This window comes from Canis lupus, chromosome 31, assembly GCF_048164855.1.
Source record: "Canis lupus baileyi chromosome 31, mCanLup2.hap1, whole genome shotgun sequence".
Lineage (NCBI taxonomy): Eukaryota > Metazoa > Chordata > Mammalia > Carnivora > Canidae > Canis > Canis lupus.
This window is the reverse complement of record NC_132868.1, coordinates 16685139-16706272: the sequence shown is the minus strand read 5'-3', so window position 1 is coordinate 16706272 and position 21134 is coordinate 16685139. Positions and strand designations below refer to the sequence as shown.

Genomic DNA, 21134 nt, shown 5'->3' with positions numbered 1-21134 from the left:
ATAAAATAAGGAGTTCTTTATTATTTATATAAAACTTGTACATTAAAAACAATTAAGATTCAACAATTCTGCTGACCCCTGAGGAAGCTAAGAGCTTTTGTAGGTCTACCGAGGAGCCCTGTGTGAACGTTTCCACTTATTTTATAGCTGGAATTTTGAACATTTTAATCCCCTTTATCTATTTCATCCATCTCCCCATCTACCTGCCCTCTAGCAATCATCAGTTTTGTTTTCTGTATTTAAGTCTTTCTTTTTTTAAACTACTCTTCTCATTTTGAAATCAGTTATTTATTCCAACCTCTATTCTGAGTAATAAACTAGACACTGGTGTGAATATCATATTCACTTTATTGGCAATCATTTGACTGTTGAAAACCTAGGCCTTGCCAATGGTCCCAAAGTCAGCCTGGAAGAACAAAGCATATGGCGAGTAAAGACATATAGCTCAAAAGCAAGCAGATCAAGAAGTAAGCAGATAATAATTAGAATTATTAATCTTGAAAAGTGAATGGCTGAGTTGCACTAAGGATATGTGACATAACCATTTCATCATAGAATGACTTTCAAAAAGCAAACAAACAATTTTCTAAAACCATTGCAAATACCTAAAAATCCTTATAAACAACAGATGGTTTTCATTTGAATAATACTTTATGTGTAGCCTTTGTATTTCTTCTTTTAAAGATTTTATTTATTTGAGAGAGAGCAAGAGCTGAGGAGAGGCAGACCACCCCGCCCCCAACAAGGAGCCCCAAGCAGCTGGATCCCAGGACCCCAGGACTACAAGCACAAGGTCAACCGACTGAGCTACCCAGGTGCCCTTCGCCTTTTTTATTTCATTCAAGAGTATAATAACATTTTTCAAACTAATTTGGGGACATTTGTAACAGCAGGCCATGGGATTGGGACCACTCACAGTGGGCATCTCAATACCGTGTGCCAAGTAGAGTCCTCTACCCTCAGAAATAATCTCTTGAACCCAGCTCCTTCTTAACCACCGACTAATAATGAGAACACCCTGGGTAGTGTCCATACTTTTTATAGTTAACTTACCTCCGAATCTGGGTTTGAATCTGCTCACTGCATCACATAAGCCAACTAGACTTGCTAAAGATCCTTACCAGGCTGCTACGGCCTATGCTGCTTTTTAGTACAGTTCACCATCCCAACTTTCAAAAACTTAAGTCTCTTGCCCTTCCTCTCAATCCAACAGTGTGGGGTTCTACATAAAACTGAAATAAGGGAAGCAGAACTCATCCTGGGATAGAAATACCATCATTTCTACCTGTTGGGCGGGGAGTTTGGACTTCCAGGTATGTGAAGTAGACCTAACTAAAACGGCTTTCATTGGAGAGGGATTCTAAACTGTTCATTGAGCCAAAGGCAAGGTGGGATAAAGCAAGTCACCTAGGCACTGGAGGGCTGGGCGGGTAGACTTCCCTGGGAGGCCTCACAGGCCCCAGCCTGCAGCCTCAGGCCCTAGGGCAGGGGTGTGTGATGCTCGCCATGATGCCTGTGGGAAGGCCTCTGAAACCCCAGTGATCCTGAGGTGATAAAGTCAACATGCCAGCCTGCCAAACTGTGCAGCCTGAAACAGACTATTTTCACCACACACATGAAGATACCATTCCTGTTCAAATATTTATTTGGGCTTATATTCCAAAAAGACTTCTTCCTCTATTAGGTTTAAGCACTTCCCCATTCCCTTCTACTTCTGCTTAAGGTTATATGAGGATTTCCTTGTCATTTGTCCTAAAGGACTCATGTTTTATTGAAATAGTAGCTGGAGCCTGAAAATGGTGAATTCAGGGACACATAAAGTTGTAAAAATTTAATTTGTTAGACAAACCTAAGTCGTATAGTCAAATCTTTAACTGATGATTCTGAAAACATCTTTTTTTTTTTAATAATAACAAAATACCTTATGAAATTTTACATCATTGGTTTCTCCCTTGAAGAATCATTTGGGATACATCTGTTTTGTTTTTTCCTTAAGATTAAATTCTTTAAAAGCAAATTAGCTTTTAATATGAATATTACGACTCAGCATAAGAAAGCTCCAGCCACATTATAGTTGTGGAAATTTTTCAAGAATAAACTATTCTCAGAAACAGACATGATGCAAATGTGAGCTTTTAGATAAAAATCTATAATGGCTCTTTGTCAGGGCTCTCTACTGAATTCTACTGGCCAAAAAGGATCAATAAAATGTTACATAGTCCCTACCAGATACCAGTTACTCTCTCATAAACGTTGGCCATTCCATCAATAGGGTAAGTCTATGATGAATTTATTATCATTTCCAGTTTATAGCTAGGAAAACTGAGGGCAGATGATTTGTCAGAATTGCACTGCTGAGAAAGTGCTGGCGTAGGATGTAAAATTCAGTTTTCTGACTCAAAATTTGGCATTTTTTTCACTATACTGTGACACCCTTCGGACATAAATATTAAGTATTCCAATGGTTGCTTTTTAAATGAGAATTAATTTGAATTTGCACTTTCCCATATCCTACTTCAGATACAAGCTTTCAGGATTAAATTACAATACAGAGAGGGTGTTACCAAGAATCCTAATCCAAAGAACTTTGGAAAGAGCCTGTCTCTTTAGTTTTTCTAACATACGCCTTTGAAATAAATATGACAGTGCAATAAACATTGACCAAAATGTCTTGGCTTTGCATTTATGGTTTGCCATGAAATCAGAGAAAAATTCTAATGAACTGTGCAGAGGTATGACCTCATAACGAGGTAGGTAATGATACGGTCAACGGCAAAACACACAGTCCTCAGCGAGAGCTCAAGCTTAAAGTGACATTTTATTCCTTTGTTCCATATGTTTATTTTTAACATGTCTTAAAGACTATTAAAGGAAGTAAATTAATATCCTCAAATATCCATTGACTCAATGCAATGGCAGTTTATGTTCCACTAACATGTTTGGTTCGGTTTCAAGAATACAAATAAAAACCAGAACATTCTATCCTGTCAACCGTAGACCTTCCATGTTGTCTGTGGGTGTACACGAGGGAGCACAGGAGTAGGTATTTGAAACTAATCAATACTTTTCAGATTTAGCTGAGTTTGTGGGGAAAATATATCCAGGAAAGAAATGTCATTAACAGGCACTCAGAAAGCAAAATGTGGTGCCAGCGTTATGACATTTTAAACATATATTTCAGAAGTATGTTTAAACCATTTAAACCAAGGCTCAAGTGTAACTAATATATTCCCTGATGAGGCTGGTTCCTCAGCAGTCTCTCGTTGCCCTGGGTCTTAACTCCTCCCACAGATTTCACAGTTTGTGTGTATCAGGTTTAGTCATTTATCTCGTGAAGCAGTTATCATATTCCACTATTCCATGGCTAATCATGGCATAAGCAGTTAGCACTTTTCATCTTCAAAGCTCTTAACAGCAGTTAATTAATATAAACAACCCCCTTAGGAGATAAATTAATCACACTATAACAGTTCCCATTTTACCAATTGAGGAGCTGAGGTAAAGAGGCTAAGTAATTGGCCCAAAGCCATTAAGAAAACAATATATGAAGACGGCGGTGGCCTGAGGAGCCCTGAGATCTCAAACTTTAATAAAATGTTTACTTTTCTTATTAGTCTTCTGTACATGGTATAAAATGCCATTCAACCAATAGCTCTCTCCAGATGGCCCAGTGAAAAATGAGGTGTTTTGCTACCTACACTAAGAGCATCAGCTAGATTCTCCATAGTATCACTAACTGGTCATAAAGAAGTAAAAAAATATTATCGTCACCAAATTTCAGTCTTCAGACAGAATTTTATCTTCTGTTTATGTGATCCTATCAAATCAGTCCCCAGGATCTCTATGGCCAAATATATATGGTGATAAACATCTGGTCTCAGAAATCAAATGAAAATGAACATGAAACCAATGGCTCGAGTGCCCCTATCATCAAAGGACTGACACTGAATAAAATTTAGACAGACTAAGCTAAACTCCCTATATGTACTGACATTGTTTAGAGTTTAGAACAAATCACACTGCATAATTTCCAATAAGCAATATATACTTAATTCAATATGTTTAATATATAATTCACTGTATAATTTAATTTATTAGCATTGGACCTGTAAATAAGATGTACTTTTTTTCTCAGTGGACACTGACTCACAAAATGAGCTTGTTATTTTTAATTTCCTCTTCTAATAAAAAAAAAATCTTGAAATATCCCAAACAATTCTTGGGTATATCAATTAAATATGATATATATGGAAATTTATTAACAAGGTAAAAAATAAATTTGGAGCATTCCATGTTAAAATTACTAGAAATCTCTCCTACATCTGACAATTATGACTCTTTCCAATTATCACTCAACAAGTACTGTGTGAACCCACACTTGTATTTTTTTAAGATTTTATTTATTTATTTTAGAGAGAGAGAGAGGAAGCATGAGAGGAGGGGAAAGGGGGAAGAAGGAAAGGGAGAGAATCTCAAGTAGATTGTGCTGAGCACAGAGCCCAGCACAGGGCTCAATCCCACAACCCTGAGATCATAACCTAAGCCAAAATCCAAGAGTGCGACATTCAATTGACTGAGTCATCCAGGCGTTGCAACCCATGCTTGTATTAGTCAATTCATTGTTGGCCAGAATCATGGTTTTCTTTTTCCTCCTTCTTTGGAAAAGTAGAATATGGATACTGGGAATCTCATTTTAAACAAGAAAAGTAACACACAGGCTTTTTTCAACATATTTCATTCTATAAACAAACACTATACCCAGTCTTATGAGCACCCAAAATGCAAAAATAAAATTTTTAAGAAAGAAAACATTTAAAAAACCATCCTAGGTAAGCTAGGGTAAGGATATATAGGACACTCTTTGCAACATCTTTGCAACATTTTTCTAAATCTAAAATTATTCTAAAACAAAAAACTTAAAGAAAAGCAATATAAAAATGATTGTGGTAGACTGAAAAATTGCCCCCTACCAAAGATATCCATAGCTTAATCTCCGTAACCTATGAATGTTACTCTATTTCAGAGGGAGGTGGGAAAGCTCTCAGAAAGTATTATTAAGCATCTTGAAATAGCAAGATTATCCTGGATTATAGGGAGACCCTAAATTTGATCAGATGTATCCTTAGAAGAAGGAGTTAGAGGAATTTTATAGACAGAGGAGAATATGATGTGAACACAAAGCAGAGAGAGATTTGAAGATGCTGATCTTAAAGACTAAGTGATACAGCCACAAGCCGAAGAATAATGGCAACCATCAAAAGCTAGAAGGGGTAAGGAGACTATTCACCCTGAGACTGTCCAGGAGCACAACCCTGCTGACTTCTTGATTTCTGTTCAGTGATACTGATTTTAACTTCTGACCACCAGAACTGCAAGAAAATAAATTTCTGTTGTTTTAAGCCCCCGGATTGGTGGTCATTTGTTAGAGCAGCCACAGGAAGCTAATATGATTGGCAAAGAAGATAAAAGAGCCAACTACAGAAGAAATACAAATAGCCAACAAGCATATGAGAGATGTTCAATGTCACTAATAATCAAACAATTAAATCAATTAGTTAACTTATCTGTTGTCACAAAATTAAAAGGACTGAGAATCTTTTAAATCCCCTGGTGCAATTTTTACCAAAGACATCAAAACACCCAATTAACTCTCCTTATAGATTAGCCAAGGTCTGACAAGCTAACACATTACTTTCTTCAGGAAAATATGGGTATTTTGAAAATAAAACTCAATAAATGGTGTTGGGAAAATTGGATAGCCACATGCAGAAGAATGAAACTGGACAATTCTCTTACACCTTACACAAAAATAAACTCAAAATGGATGAAAGATCTAAATGTGAAACAAGAATCCATCAAAATCCTAGAGGAGAACACAGGCAGAAATTCTTCTTTTCTTTTCTTTTCTTTTTTTTTTTTTTTTTTTACCTTGGCCACAGCAACTTCTTGTATGACGGGACTATAAAGGCAAGGGAAACCAAAAACAATAATGCACTATTGGGACTTCATCAAGATACAAAGCTTCTGCACAGCAAAGGAAATAGTCAACAAAACTAAAAGGCAACCTATAAAATGGGAGAAGATATTTGCAAATAACCTATCAGATAAAGGGCTAGTATCCAAGATTTATAAAGAACTTATCAAACTCGACCCCCAAAAAACAAACAGTCCAATCAAGAAATGGACTTCTAGAAGACATGAACAGAAATTTCTCCATACACACGGCTAATAGGCACATGAGAAAATGCTCCATATCACTTGTCATCAGGGAAATACAAATCAAAACCACAAAGAAATAGTACTTTACACCAGTGAGAACGGCAAAAATTAACAAAACAGGAAACAACAAATGTTGGCAAAAATATGGAGAAAGGGGAACCTACCTTCTTGGTAGGGATGGAAGCTGGTGCAGCCACTCTGGAAAACAGTATGGAAGTTCCTCAAGAAGTTAAAAATAGAACTAGCCTACAACCCAGCAAGTGCACTACTGGGTATTTACCCCAGTAAATTAAAATTAAGATACAGATGTAGTGAAATGATGGGACACCCGCACCCCAATGTTCATAGCACCAATGTCCACATTAACCAAACTGTGGAAGGAGCCACAATGTCCTGTGACAGATGACTGGATAAAGAAGATTTTATATATATATATAAAATGGAGTATTATTCAGCCATCAGAAAGGATGAATACCTACCATTTACATCAACATGGATAGAACTGTAGGGTATTATGCTGAGTGAAATAAGTCAATCAGAGAAATACATTTATCATATGGTTTCACTCATATGTGGAATATAAGAAATAGTGAAAGAGACCATAAGGGAAGGGGGTGGAAACTGAGTGAAGAAAAATTAGAAAGGAAGACAAACCATGAGAGACTCCTAACTCTGGGAAACAAACAAAGGGTTGAAGAAGGGGAGGTGGGTGGGAAGATAGGGTAACTAGGTGACAGACATTAAGGAGGGCATGTGATGAGATGAGCACTAGGCGTTATACTATATGTTGGCAAATTAAATTTAAATATATTTTTAAATAAATAAATAAAACTCAGAATAAGTGAATAATGGACATTTGACTTCTACATCTCTTTAGTCTTGTATAAAAAATATTTTATTATATAAAATGTCTAATACATACAAACCTGGAGAATTCTCATGGTCAATCTTGTTTCACCTATGTCTCTTCTGATCTCTCCCAATCTAGATTATTTTAAACAAAATCCAGACATCATATCACATTTCAGTATGTATCTCTGCCTATAGATATTCATTTTAAGTAAATTTATATATAATAGACATTTCTATATAATTCACACATACATAATTTATACATACTATATATTCAGATATAACTACTATACATTATATATGTACATATATATATTTATTTATTCTGTTTGGTGTTTTTGGTGGAATTCTTTTTTCCTTTACTCTCACTTTTCCAGAATTCAGAATTTTATACCAGGAAATTTTGAGTAATAAAAGTAAGAGAAAAGACTTTCCTATGAGAATCAAAAGATTCCAAAGTCTGATGCTCTTAACACTCTATGGGAGAGACTCATATATTTGTTAAGGTGTGTGGAAAAGTGTGTGTGAGCATGTCATACATTGTTTCTCCTGAATATTAATCTATTAATATCCTTTCCTTATCTTTGGCCTCTCTTCTACTCCTTTGCTACTCTTATAACATGTTTAAGATGTTAAGATGCTTCCAACCTCCCACACCACCAAAAAATACCTCATCTGATTCCATAGCTTCTCTAGCCACCCTACTCAACCAAACTTCATGAAAGAATAGATCATGATTGTCCTCATTTTCACGTCCTATTGTTTGGCCACACAAAGCCATGCAGCAAAAATGTTAACCTGAAATCACTCTCACTGATAAGTGTTAATCAAATGAAGGGATGTATCAGTAAACAAAACAGACCTGGTACCTACCCTCACAGCTCTGTGGCCTAGCTGCCCTTAAGTCTGGATCCCCTGGATAGAATTTTGGTAAATTAAACAAATCTCTAAGCACTCTCTTCCCACTGTTTTTCACGGACTCGTTCCATTCCCTAAACTCTACTCCTGAAAGATTTCAGATTGAAATGAGATGAAAAACAATGGCTCATGTTCACTCTTCCGCCTGAAATCTAATGACTGTGTGGCAGGTCAATGAGATAATCACTGAAGATGGCTATTTCCTTCTTGATATCTTTACAACTGATATGGAAGGATCCTTTGGGGCTCTGATGGTTCCTAAGATTACCAGAACTGTTCATGTCATATTTATTCATCTGCCAGGTACAGAGGCAGGTTCCCTAAAAGACCATTTAAACCTTCAGGGAGGGCTAATTTCTCAGCATATCTGAATCCTCAAGCTCTAAGAAGAATGAGCAAAAACATAAATGAAAGTAAACAATAACGAAATATTGGGCCACTCCAAAGAAAATATTTGTATTTTTGGACTTGAACTAAAATTAACTGGTAATGTCTAGTCATTGCTAATGAGAAAGTTTAAATAACAAAGGGAATGGATTAGTTAACGGAAAAAGATTGCTGAGGAATTAGATGATACTGCATTATATTAAAATCTGTTTTTCCTAGTCAACAAGAGATTACCTATTGCAAGTATGAGAAAGTGAATGAAAAGGTGAATCTTTGAATATTGATTTAAAAAAAATACTCCTTAGTCAATAATGGCAAAGTAAAAGAAGTCTTCATAGCTAAATAACAACTAGAGAAATATCACTTGAAATATTACATGTAAACTCTGACCATGCGCATTTGTGTACATGCACACATATACACTCACCAATCTTAAAGGTCAAAAAATACTACTAGAGAGTATGACTTGTGTTTTGTTGCTTAACTAGGCTACTATCTTAGCTGTTATGTTTCAAAAGTTAATAGGTATAAAAGAGTACAATTATTGACCTATGGTCTTCATACAAAAATGAAATTTTCTTTTTGAGTGAGAGAATTATATATACATACTTGAGGCAGAGAGACAGAGGAAACCAAAGGAAGTGAGAAGGAAGTTGAATCATTCATCTCAGAGAGGACAGGCCTGAGATAATTGTAAGCTCAGTGAGGACAGGAACCATGTTTGTCTTGCTGACCGCAATGGCCTCAGCAGTTGATGAAGGGGCAAATGAATAAATTCCCACTTCCCATCTTACCCAATTCCCACTTGATCAGAGATGATAAGAGCCAGATATGGAACAATTAAGGTAGGAATGGAGAAGAAAGATTAGAATTGAGAAATATTGTCACCAACTAGCCTCAGTCGAGTAGTGTCATGTTGTCAAGTGAGTCTGAGGACATAGGAGTCAAGAGTAGCTGATCCTTTTAAAATAAAGGAAAGGGAAAGGCTGAGGTGGTGGCTGGAGGAGATGCTGGATCAAGAAAGTTTCCTTTTTTTTTTTTTTTTTTCTTGTAGAAGTAGTAGACACAAGGGCAAAGAAAAAAGGGAATGATTTCTGAGGAGCCAGGGGTGTGTCGTACCCACACACATTTATACTGGCTTAGAAACCACATGACTTGATTGAAAGACCAGTGGAAGGAGACTCTAAAGGGCCCTGTGCGGGCTCTACCTTTGGTATTCATCCCAAATGAGTGAGCTTGGGCAGGCCTCTTGAGCTCTCAGAACCTCAGTTTTGTATATGTGCAGTAAGGAGATGAGAAAATATGTAAATGTTTTCTCAAAAATTGACCAGAGGAAAGGGATTTAAAGAAATACGGCATAGGAAGACACACAAGGCACCATTACAACACACTTGAGGGGAACTCCTTATGAGCTCTCACCACTGACTATGTCTCTGAGTAAGCTAGCAATTTCCAACATGGACAGAACTGCAGACCCAACCTGTCTTAGTAGGTCCATTATTCACTGCATCACTGGCCTTTTTGGCACTGACATCACTGAGCAGGCCTCCGTGGGAATTCTGTTGTCTAAGCCAGAAAGAAGAAGCTGAGTCCTGCTCTTGGTCCTTTTGTATCAAGATTTAGCAATCAGCAAGTTAATAAAGTCTCAAAGATTAGTATCAGTTTGAAAGGCAAAATTCACACAAAACAATTAATTAAGAGCATTAAAACAAATGCATTGCTGAGGATGGAATTGGATCCGGGAGACAAAATGGGTTAAAAAAATTTTTTAAAGGAATGCTCTAATTGAAAACTGGCAGCGGCAGAAGACACAGTATAGTTAAAACAGTATCTTATCAGAAAATTAGCAAAATGTAATTTTTATTGGGTTTTACAGATGTTATTTTTAACCACATCAAAAATCCCACCTCATGGCTATTGGCACAAATTGTCATAATTACTATAATTTGAAGTCTGAGCGATGGAATGGCTGTTGAGATAGTTATCTCATCCCCAGACTAAGTCTGCATTAGTTGAGCAGCCAGAAGAAGGAGCTCATGTTTTTGTACTTGGTCTAGACTTCATTTGTGTCCTTTATCCAATCTTATTCTTAGGAATATTGAAGAATAATTTTTTTTTCTACCTGAAACACTGGAGAAAATCAGGAGGTTAATATTAAGAGTGCTGAGGTCACCTTTAATTAACATACCAATCACCTCACCTCCAATCTGCAAGTAAAGTGTTGTATTTTATTCTATTTTTACATTTCCTGGTGAACTCTATCATATTTAATGCATATACTAAATTCTAGGCATAATTATTCAACTACCTACATAAGTATGGCTAATAATGCCAAACTAAGAAAAAAGAGCTTTTAATATCCCTAATACCAATTTAACATATTTCCTTGCCACTCAGGGAATAAAAATATGACTATACATGTCCAAAATGCATGTCACTTATAAAATTAGAAAACAAGATCAAGAAATGTGTTAGAGGGAATTCAGTGGATAACTTGTATCCACTGATTCACAGCAAGATCAAGCAATAAAAACAATTATGACTGTGCTATAATTTAGATTTGGAGCTAGATTGGCAGAGGGCCTAGCTAAGAGACTCGGTTGATATAGAGAAGAGTCTCAATAAGAAAACAAAGCTGATCAGACTTAAGAAACACTTTCAAGCCAGAAAGGAAAGGTTATCATGCAATTTTAAATGATCATCCAAAACTGCATCATTTCATTTTCATTTTAAATCATAGAACATTTTCAGGATGGTTTCTTTCATGGGCGCCTAGGTGGCTAAGTCAGTTAAGCATCCGCCTTCAGCTCAGGTCATGATATTAGGGTCCTGGGATCCCACCCCACATCAGGCTTCCTGCTTAGCAGAAAGTGCTTCTCTCTCTCCCTCTGACCCTCCTCCCAACTGGTGTTCAATCTCTCTGTCTCAAATAAATAAAATCTTTAAAAAAAAGATTATTTCAAACTCTCAGCTATAATTTAACTAAGGTATTATATGAAGAAAGGACCTGGATTAAATTCATTCACTCAACAGATATCATGTGCTGGTCCTGCTCTAGTACTCTACTGGAGAGTACTCTACTCTTCCAGTAGAGTAACACAGACAGGAATAATACATATAAAAAATAAGTATAATAAACATATAAAAATGAATATGTAATATTCATATACATGCAGTATATACGTCTTGAAGAAAAGTGAAGCAGGGTAAGGTAATAGAAAGTGATGGAAGGGTGGCATTTTAGATAGGAGAGCTCTCTCAAATAAGGTATCTGGGTGGAGACTTGATAGAAGTGGTGGAGAAAGTCAGGTGGATACATGGACAAAGGTATTCCAGACAGAAAAGATTCCGATACAGGAATGTACTAGGACAGAGTAGCAGGAGATAAGTTGGGAGAGGTTACAGACTGCATCACATAGGCCTTGTGGGCCATGATAGGGACTTTAGGCTTTGTTCTCAGTATGGCTGGAAGCCAATGGAGGGTTTTGAGCAGTGGAGTAATGCAATCTGACTAAAGCTATGAAAAAGTGGTTCTGCTACAGGGTAGAGAGTGAGAGTGAAAGCCACGAGAACAGTGAGGAGGCTCTTGTAGAACTTGCCAAGGGATAATGGCAGCTTAGACCAGCACAGCGGTAGTGAAGGGAGTAAGAAGTGGTCAGATTCAGAATATATGTTGGATATTGTGCCAATAAGGCTTGCTAAAGACTACATTTAAGGCATGAGAGAAAGAGAATCATCTGAAAGGACTCCTAGGTTTCTGGCTGAGAAGAGGAATGAATGTAACGCCATCCATTGGAATGGGGAAGACTTGAAAAAGTGTGGGTTCTGGATATTGAAATAGGGATCAAAAATTAAACTTCAGTAATGTTAAATATGAGTTGCCCATTCGATTGTTCAAATGGAGATGACAAGTAGATAATTGAATATATGATCCTAATCCAGGGGAAAGGCTAGACCAGAGTTAAAAATTTGGAAGCTATTAGCTTATAGATATTATTAAAAGCCATGAGACTGGATGCACTTAACAGAGAGAATATGGATGGAAAAGAAAATCCTAAAGAGTATGGATAGAAAAGAGAATCCAAAAAGAGATCAGAAAAGCAGGAGAATTCCTCAAAAGTAACTGACAAGGATTACTTGACCCTTATGGGGTCTTTTCATCACAAATCATAATAAAACATCCTGGCTTTAAAACAGGTAAGGGGCAAAAATCAGGGTTTCAGAGTAGACCACAATCCAAATGTAGTTATTAACAGAATATGCACTCTACTTTTAGTTTTATATGAAGTGAGATACTGAATAAATGAGTATGGGGAGTGCAATTTTGGGATACTTTTCCTTTACAGCAAATACTATTGAATAAGTCTGATGCAAGTGGTCCAAGGGCCTTATTTCAAGAAATGCTCTAACATGCATCTTGGAGGAGGGACAATTAAGGGGAAAAATTAGCAGGTTTGTACATAAGTCCTAAAAGTAATTGCTAAAAAACTAATAAGTTTTTTGGCTCAAACAATTATATACTAGAGGAGGTTGAAGGGATGCACTAGAGTGGTAGTAAATGAAGAATCTGTGTTTTCACTGAGAATCGTGCAGCAAAGAAAAGGCAAAATCACTTAAGAAATACTTAACTATCTCTAAAACATGTTCTAGTGTAAGAATTATGAGATACTTAAATAGAGACAATTGAGAGTTTAAAAGAATTTAAAGGAAATGGACGAAGATTTCATCCAAGCAAAAAGTTTATAGAATTACTTGAAATGAATTTGGTAACTTTATAATATTCTATTTTTCATTTGCCAAATTGATTGCATTTATTTTTCTGTTAGATATGAAACTAAATTCTAAGGAATCATTTGAGATGGGAACCAATTATGGTCGCTCCTCTAGTCTAGAAAGCAGTTTCCTATAAACATTAAACGTTTAGCTTAAGCATTTAAAATGAAATTGAGTCTGGAGTTTTTGGATGTTCCTTTGGTTTTCTTATCTGTTTGCTTTTTAACTAGTGTTTTTTTCTATCAGGAGAAAAGAAAAGGAAAGGAGTAATTGAAAATTTGAATAACAGCAACAAAACTAGCCAAAAAGATGCCATAAGATGGAAAGGGATCCCTGGCTTACACATTGTGAGGAAAGGATGGTGATTGCTCTGAAAACCAGGACATTTGGCTCAAGAGCCAACAGTTGCTTAAACTAAAATGAAGAGAAGACAGGGAGAGACAAAGGGACCATTGGAAGTAGCGGAATGTAATGTAAATACCTAACATTAAACTTTTGATTGCGGAGGCATCCAAGTCAAATAACCTCCATCTTGAATAACAGATCTCTAGCTGTCTGACAAAGTTACTAGCAAAACAACCAGATAAGGAATGAACCTGCCCCCACCCGTGATGTACCCTCCTTCAGAAGGCCCTGGGTAACCTAGAAAACTGACCACCTGAGTGACCCCACTTCTCCCTTCCCAGGCCCTAGTCCCCAGTCTTATACTTTGAGCAAGCCAATAGAGTATACCTACTAATAGGTGAAACCCTAGACCACTACCCTGGGCCTGATAAAGTCAGAGCCCCAGGGCCTGGCTTCCTCTCTTTTTTCTACCCTAGACTTTACTTGTGGCCCTTGGGGTGCCTTCTACCTTCTGTGACTGTGAATAATAAATCTTATTCCTCGAAGTTCCCAGATGGTTTTTGCTGAAATGCATCCTGCAACCACAAGGGTCTGTAAGGAACATGTCTGTGGGGGCTTGCTACCAGTAAGACAGGCCTAGCAAGTGCCTCTGCCACATCACTATCAAAAAGGCTGAGACCAACACAACACACAGATGAAGGTCAATTAAAGCATTGAGGAGCAGACACCCTACTATTAGGAGTCACCTCAGAGGACCCCAAAGGATTCTGCAATAATTCGAGGCACCAAAGGCCCACCTCATCCCAGGAGCTTGTAGAGGGCACACAAACCCTAGGCAGCTTGGCCATGTACCATGAGACTAACAGACACACATCTGAAGGGTTTTTGGCCTGTCATGATAAGTCTAAGCAATCACAAATTTTACTATGATTATTTTTTATATTTTTTTATTTAAGAAGGTAGGGAAAATGTATGATCTATTCTCAAATGGCTTCTGTTGCATAGTAAGAAGCTACGAAGCTACCTGTTATGCATGAAACATGGCATAAAGCATTAGAAGTACCCAGATGAGCAGGACGGAGTCCCAACTCGCAGTGAGTTTATAGTCAATGGAGGGAAAGGAGAGAGGAGGCTGATAAGGACAGATGAGTAAAACAGATGCTTACAATACAAAATGGAGTGTTGATACAAAAAAAAAAAAAAAAAAAAAGAGAGAGAGAGAGAGCATAAACCCTGACTGTGGCTGGCAGAGAGATTAGGGAAAGCTTTCCAGAAAAGGCAATGTTGAGTTGAGCCTTGAATGATAAATAGGAGTGCTCAGGGTGAAAAACGATTTAAAGATTTGAACTTCAGCTATTTGGAAACAATCCATTTTTTTGAAACACCTCACTCCCCCAATTTCACTAAAGAACAGATCTTATTCTATGTAAGTCAATTCAAGTGAACATCTGGCAGCTTTTATTGCCAAAGCAAAGTTCCGAATATTGACTCAACTTTGAAATTTAATCAGATATCTATACCAGGCAGGTAATCACACACTAGAAATTATACGTTTTTATTCAATGTAGGATAGAGTGAAATGCTTCAGCTTAGGGAAAAGGTACTATCAACACAAGTTATCCCAGGTTTACTATGAGTTTGGATTCTTTTTTTTTTTAAGGTTTTATTTATTTATTCATGGGAGACATAGAGAGAGAGGCAGAGACATAGGCAGAGAGAGAAGCAGACTTCCTACAGAAAGCCTGATGCAGGACTTGATCCCAGGACCCCAGGATCACTCCCTGAGCCAAAGGCAGACACTCAACCACTGAGGCACCCAGGTGCCCCTGACTTGGGATTCTAATTGGGTAATATTTAGGCAACAAAAGGTGTGCCTCATGTTTTCATTTTTTAATTCCTGACAAAACTAAGAGCAAAAGGCAGAGAAATAAAAACTTTTTCAAATCTCAGAGGCATTCTGTTTTTCATTCTGTATTCTAATCTCTTTGCCAGTTATCAGTTAAAGAAGATTGACTGGCTGCCCCATTTTTCCTTTTTAATCTGGTTTACATGAGCTCAGAAACAAATAAACTAACACAAAGGAATTTTCCAATAAAATATGACTAATGAATTAGAAAGTGCTATTTGGTGCCTTGTGAACATTTCAAAATATCGTAAACCCTTTTCCTCATTAAGATATTCCCAAAACAAAACCAAAAAAAAAAAAAAAAAAAAAGGAAAGGAAGAAAAAGAATTTCACTGCAGAAGCATGAAATATGATAACTAATAAGAACAATTATAATCATTTTCCTTAGAATACAGCAACTATGAATGACACATGTAAATAGTTTCAATATATTCGTTTAATATTACTGATAATTAACGTGAGCACTAAATTAGAATTGCCTTTATCAGCACAAGTTGTAAAGCACTGCAACAGCCTAGAGATTACTAGAGGAGCTGATACGTGGTTGAGGAATAACCAGCCTGCTGATAATGAAGGAGTGTAGAGACTTTTAATTCCGTAAGTAAATAGAATGTTTTTAAGCATCGGACATCATCAAAATTTAGCTGAATTAATTAGTAAACACATCCTGCTTGTTTGCCTAAATCCTTTTATTCCCTGCAGGAGGTAAATACCTTCCCTCATTTGCATCTGGTGAAATACAGAATCTTCCTAATTTTGAAATTCAAGCAAGCCCCACAAATTGCACTGGAAGTGATTTCTGTAGTGATTTTTCTGTAGCGATTTGTTTTATAAAGTGGTTAATTAATCTGTTCAATACACTTCTTTACCTTTTTCCCAGACACCATCAGAAAAATAAACACAATACGTTAGCTTAGGAAAAGGTGCTAAAAATAGGTTATCCTACGGCTCTCTTCCAAAACTCTTTCTCTTACACTCAAATTATGAATTCAGAACAATTTAAATAAAGTAAAGCAGGACAGATACTGACTTTGTGATATATCTAAAAAGTGCAAATGTACAGATTTTAAACAACTTAAGCTGACAAAAATGCCAACATCTGGACAGTTCGAATATCTGGCTTGTAGCAGGTGCTCAATAAATGTTTGCTGAATGAAGGAGGTCTTGTGAAATTTATTTTAAGAGAAACCTGAATGAAGAGATAAAAGTTATGAATCTGACCACTTATTATTTCTTGGGGTAAAAGAATGTTTTATAATAGTGCAATTTAATATCACACAAATCAAAGTACTTATTTTCTTTCCTTTGATTCTGGCTTAATTCAAGTCATCATCACTTTACTCCTCTGACTAAAATGGTCATAATGGGCTTTCTCTCCCATTTCTTTCCCCTCTCCCTCCTGCCCCCATCCATTTTCTGTTCTATAAACTGAATGACATTTCTAAAATTTTCTATGTCCCCGTAATCCCTTGGGTAAAGCTCAAAGCTTTCAAGACATTTCATGATGTGCCCATAGCCAATCTCTCCAGCCTCCTTCATCTCCACAACTGAACCTCTTGGTGCTCCAGCCATATTCAACTCTGGGCAGTTTTTCTTCATGCCATGCTCTCACCCCAGGACGTTTGCAGGTATTGTTTCCTCTGCTGGAAAGCTTTACTTTCTCCCAACTCCTTGGCCTTCCACTTTTCATCTGGCTGGCTTACCCCTGGTTATCTTTAAGATTTTAGTTGAGACATTATGTACTCCATGAGTGTTCCCTGACAATTCCTCTATCTCTTTCAAGACTAGATTAGTGTTATGCCACCCTGTGCTTTCATTTAGCTAATGACTCAAAAGAGTGGCTTGTTTTTACCTCTTAATAAATTCTTAGAACCTTAACATCTAACATGATGCCTGGCACATAGCTGGCATTCAATAAATATTCTGTGAGCAAATTAGGAACACCTTCAAAATGAGTAATCTTCTTTGATGACGTTGGTGTAGTAATAACCTATATTGTAAATGATAATAGAGCAAAAAGGAAGTAGTACACCAAACATTGAGACCTGGTAAGTGAAAGCACTTTCGAAAATATAAAGCTCTAGTCATGCAAGATATTGTCATTATCATCATAATTATCAAATGCCCAAATTGCCATTTTGACTGTGTCACATTCCTACTCTCCTACTCCTACTCTCTAACCACCTCTCCACACACCCCCATCCTATTTCAACTTCAACAGAGTTTCTCAAAGCCTGGCATGTGAATTGGTAATCAATCTCATGGGCTTTTGCTCCAGGGGAACTTCTCCTCCCCCTGCCCATCCGCACCACCACGCCCAGATCTTGGACCATGTGTCCTCAGTAATGCTGACTCTGCCCCAGGACTCCAGACATAAAGCCCATGACTAACCAGTTCAATGAGCACCCTGTATTCTCCTGGCCAATGGCCACAGTGCGTGAACTTCCCCAAGCCTTGACTAAGTCAGTCCAATAAGAGTGACCTCAGAACTTCTGCAAGGAATACAGAAGGAAAAATGGCCATGTTCATCTGCTGTGTCAACCAGGCAGTAAACAACCCTAGGAGTTGCCAGCAGTCATCTTGCAACTGTGAGTACAACCTCCTAGGATGAAGCCAACACCCCTACAGCAAACAGAGACGTGAAAATATCAAGTCCTTGAGGGTATTCTTGAGCTGCTGATTTATGCCTCACCTGACAGACAGCTACCCAGCATTACCAACTATCAGGAAAGATGCGTCTTGATACTGAATGTGACACCTCTGAGTTTCTCCTCCAACGAAATGGATCTTGAAAAGTTTTTTTCTTTCTTATAATAATGCTTCGTAAAAGAATTAAAACTAAATCCCTATTCAGCTAATGTTTACAAAGCAATGAGATCAACTTTATAAAAACAGTGTTGAGATCTTTATAAGTGAAGGGTTTTATTAACTCAAAGTATTCTTGTAAGTAGAATTACCACCATTGATTTACTAGTCACCTTACTTCTAGTTCAGCTGCAGGTCTCCAATGTCATTAAAATATTAAGTTAATGGAAATGGTTTCTTTTCTATAAAATCAGTATCCAAGGAGAAAAAATAAAGTCCATGTGATCTAGGAAAAGTAACATTAAGGATATTACTGTTAAAATTCCAGCCTGACTTTTCTATCTAAATCTTTCACAAATGTTGGCACTACAGTTTTGGTCAGATCCAGGTTAACACAAACTTGTCAGAATTGCTTTCTTCAGAAGTAAGCAGTTAGATCAGGAAATAAACCACAAAAATTCCTTAATTGCTAGTCATCTAAGTAAGGTCTTATACTTTGGCTGAAACAGTAAACCAAAGGAAAGAAATACCTAGCAATCTTTTGGGGGGTATTTTTTTCCAAAGAAGCTAAGAAAAACACCCTAACTAGCAAAGGGGTCAAAAGAATAGAGAGGAGATAGCTCTTCAGACTTTCCTTTCTAGGTAGAATTAGCCACTTAAGCTTTGTCCACATTAGCACTAAGCTAGCAAGGCTGGAAAGTGACTTAACTCCTATCACTTTGCCAATGTGTTTATTTAATATTAATCCCACGTGTTTTAAGAATTGGTCTGAACCAAATTATATTGGAATAGCCTCCAAAAAGACTTAACTATGCCTCAGGAGCATCTTAAACTATTTATTATAGTAATTTATTTAGTATTTGTTTAAAATTTATAACGAATCCATTACAGAATTTTTATTATGGAATGCAGATGTATCATTATAGATGGTTGACTGTGGGCCACCTCTCATGTATGCTCTTGGTTTGGACACAGCTGTTTAATACCCAGTGCTAGATAAGATCAATCTTTTAGAGAATTTCAGATAAGTAGTTTGTATTTAAATGAGTTCATGGTTCAGACACAATCATCAACAGGATCAATCGATTAACAAATGGAGACTAAAAATGACAATAATAAAGTTTGCATTTATTACTTCCTATGAGCCAGGTACCATGCTATGAAGGTAAAAAAAAATAAATACTTTCTATTTCCTATAACCACTACACAAGGTAAGTTTTATTAAACTGATTTTACAGAAGAAGAAATTGAGGATTGGAGAGGTTAAGGGACTTTCCAAAGTGTTTAGGCTTGAATTAGAATATCCTTACGCAGCAGGAATTATACAGCTATACAGCTATCCCTTCTGGTGGAGCCAACACACAGAATTTAGCTTGTGTTGCCTTTTCTGTTTAGCGGGGCTCATTTCTTTGTTTTCCCTTTATAATGTGGATAATAATGTGCACTCAGATGCATGAAAAAATTAGCATAGTAATTCAATATTAGTATAGAATTTGAAATTAGCATAGAATTTCAAGCACAACTCTCGAGGAATTATTGATGAATCTGGAACTTTCTTAAGATAAAAGCTTCTAGGATAAAACCTGCTCATTGAATATGTGACAGAAATGAGGCACAGAGGGGAATGTGACACCCCTTTGCTAGCCACAAAAGCTCCCCAGCTGCAAAGGTGTTTAAGTGGCTCAGGAAGGTCATAGGAATCCTCCGGTCCATACAGCTGCACCTTGGAGATGGAGTGTACCAACCGATCATGCGTATTCTAGGACAGCAGTTGGTGACTGAGTATCAGATATGATTTCTCTCTATGATGTTTAATTCTCAGGTGTGTGCATAATCATCCTGCTTATGATACAGTCCGAGTTTCTGTAGCAGTAGAGACACCATAGATACACTATCCAACTGTCTTCTCTACTGAAGCTCTGCTGCTGAGGGATAACAGTGCTAGGAGGTACATAAAGCCCAAGTTTTAAGTCATCATCTGCTCCAGCATAGTATTGACTGCTCCAACAGGGGCAGGGGTGGACTGGGAAACTTTTGAAGGGTGAAGAAGTCAGCACCTTTCAGCCACTTTTCTTTTTGCCCAGGGGACAGAGATTTTGCCCTTCTGTGTAACCATGCTACTTGGGCTTGGCAAGTAAACAATAGACAAGCACCAACCAGCTCGAGGGGCAGCCCCTTCTGCTGCTGAGAAAAGTCTCTTCCTTTAAATTTCCTCACCTCTGTTTCAACGCCAGGTAAGATTTTCACTTCAAACACTTGAAGTATGATTCCTAAGAAAGACAACTTCCGGGGCAGCCCCGGTGGCTCAGCAGTTTAGTGCCGCCTTCAGCCCAGGGCCTGATGACCCTGGGGTCCCGGGATGAGTCCCATGTCGGGCTCCCTGAATGGAGCCTGCTTCTCCCTCTGCATGTGTCTCTGCCTCTCTCTCTGTGTCTCTCATGAATAAATAAATAAAATCTTAAAAAAAAAAAAAAGACAACTTCCCATCTGAGTAAGAATATCTCTAACTCCCAATGAGATATCATTTTTCAATGCTCTTCTTATCAGGGCACTTGGTGTTGGGGATCTAGCATTCATCAATAAAACAAAATAAGTCTTATGATTGAAAACCATTGTGTAGGTAAATATTATGCAATCTGTTTAAAAAAAGAGGTTTATTATGAGTTTATTTTCTACAGCTTTGCAGTCAAGTTAACAGTAAAGTTGAAAACTTCTGACCCTCCACTGCCATGTTAATTTAAACTATGGGGAGTTGATAGCATGCTGGAAGTATGGGATCTCAACGATTCCATAGCCCATCAGCTTGGATGCCATGTCCCATAGAGACTAGGGGTGCTTCGCTGCCTGATTCTGAGGGAGAGGACCCTGAGGCCTTGGCAGGGCCCGGCACCCACCAGCCAGAGCTGCTCTGCTTTTGTGTCACTTAAGT

At 37.4% G+C, this 21134-nt stretch overlaps 1 long non-coding RNA gene across 6 annotated transcripts in view; it reads right to left on the bottom strand.

Annotated features, from left to right (window-relative positions):
• The window catches only part of LOC140622060 (uncharacterized), a 106123-nt gene that overhangs the window by 8573 nt on the left and 76416 nt on the right, over positions 1-21134 (bottom strand). For 3 of the 6 annotated variants that reach the window (XR_012021767.1, XR_012021775.1, XR_012021774.1), the window contains one exon: positions 7146-7203. The exons of 2 other annotated variants lie outside the window; for them this stretch is intronic. This is a non-coding gene — a long non-coding RNA (uncharacterized lncRNA). Of the gene's footprint in view, positions 1-7141; positions 7204-21134 lie in introns of all 6 variants that reach the window. One more of the 6 variants, XR_012021770.1, reaches the window with a different exon arrangement.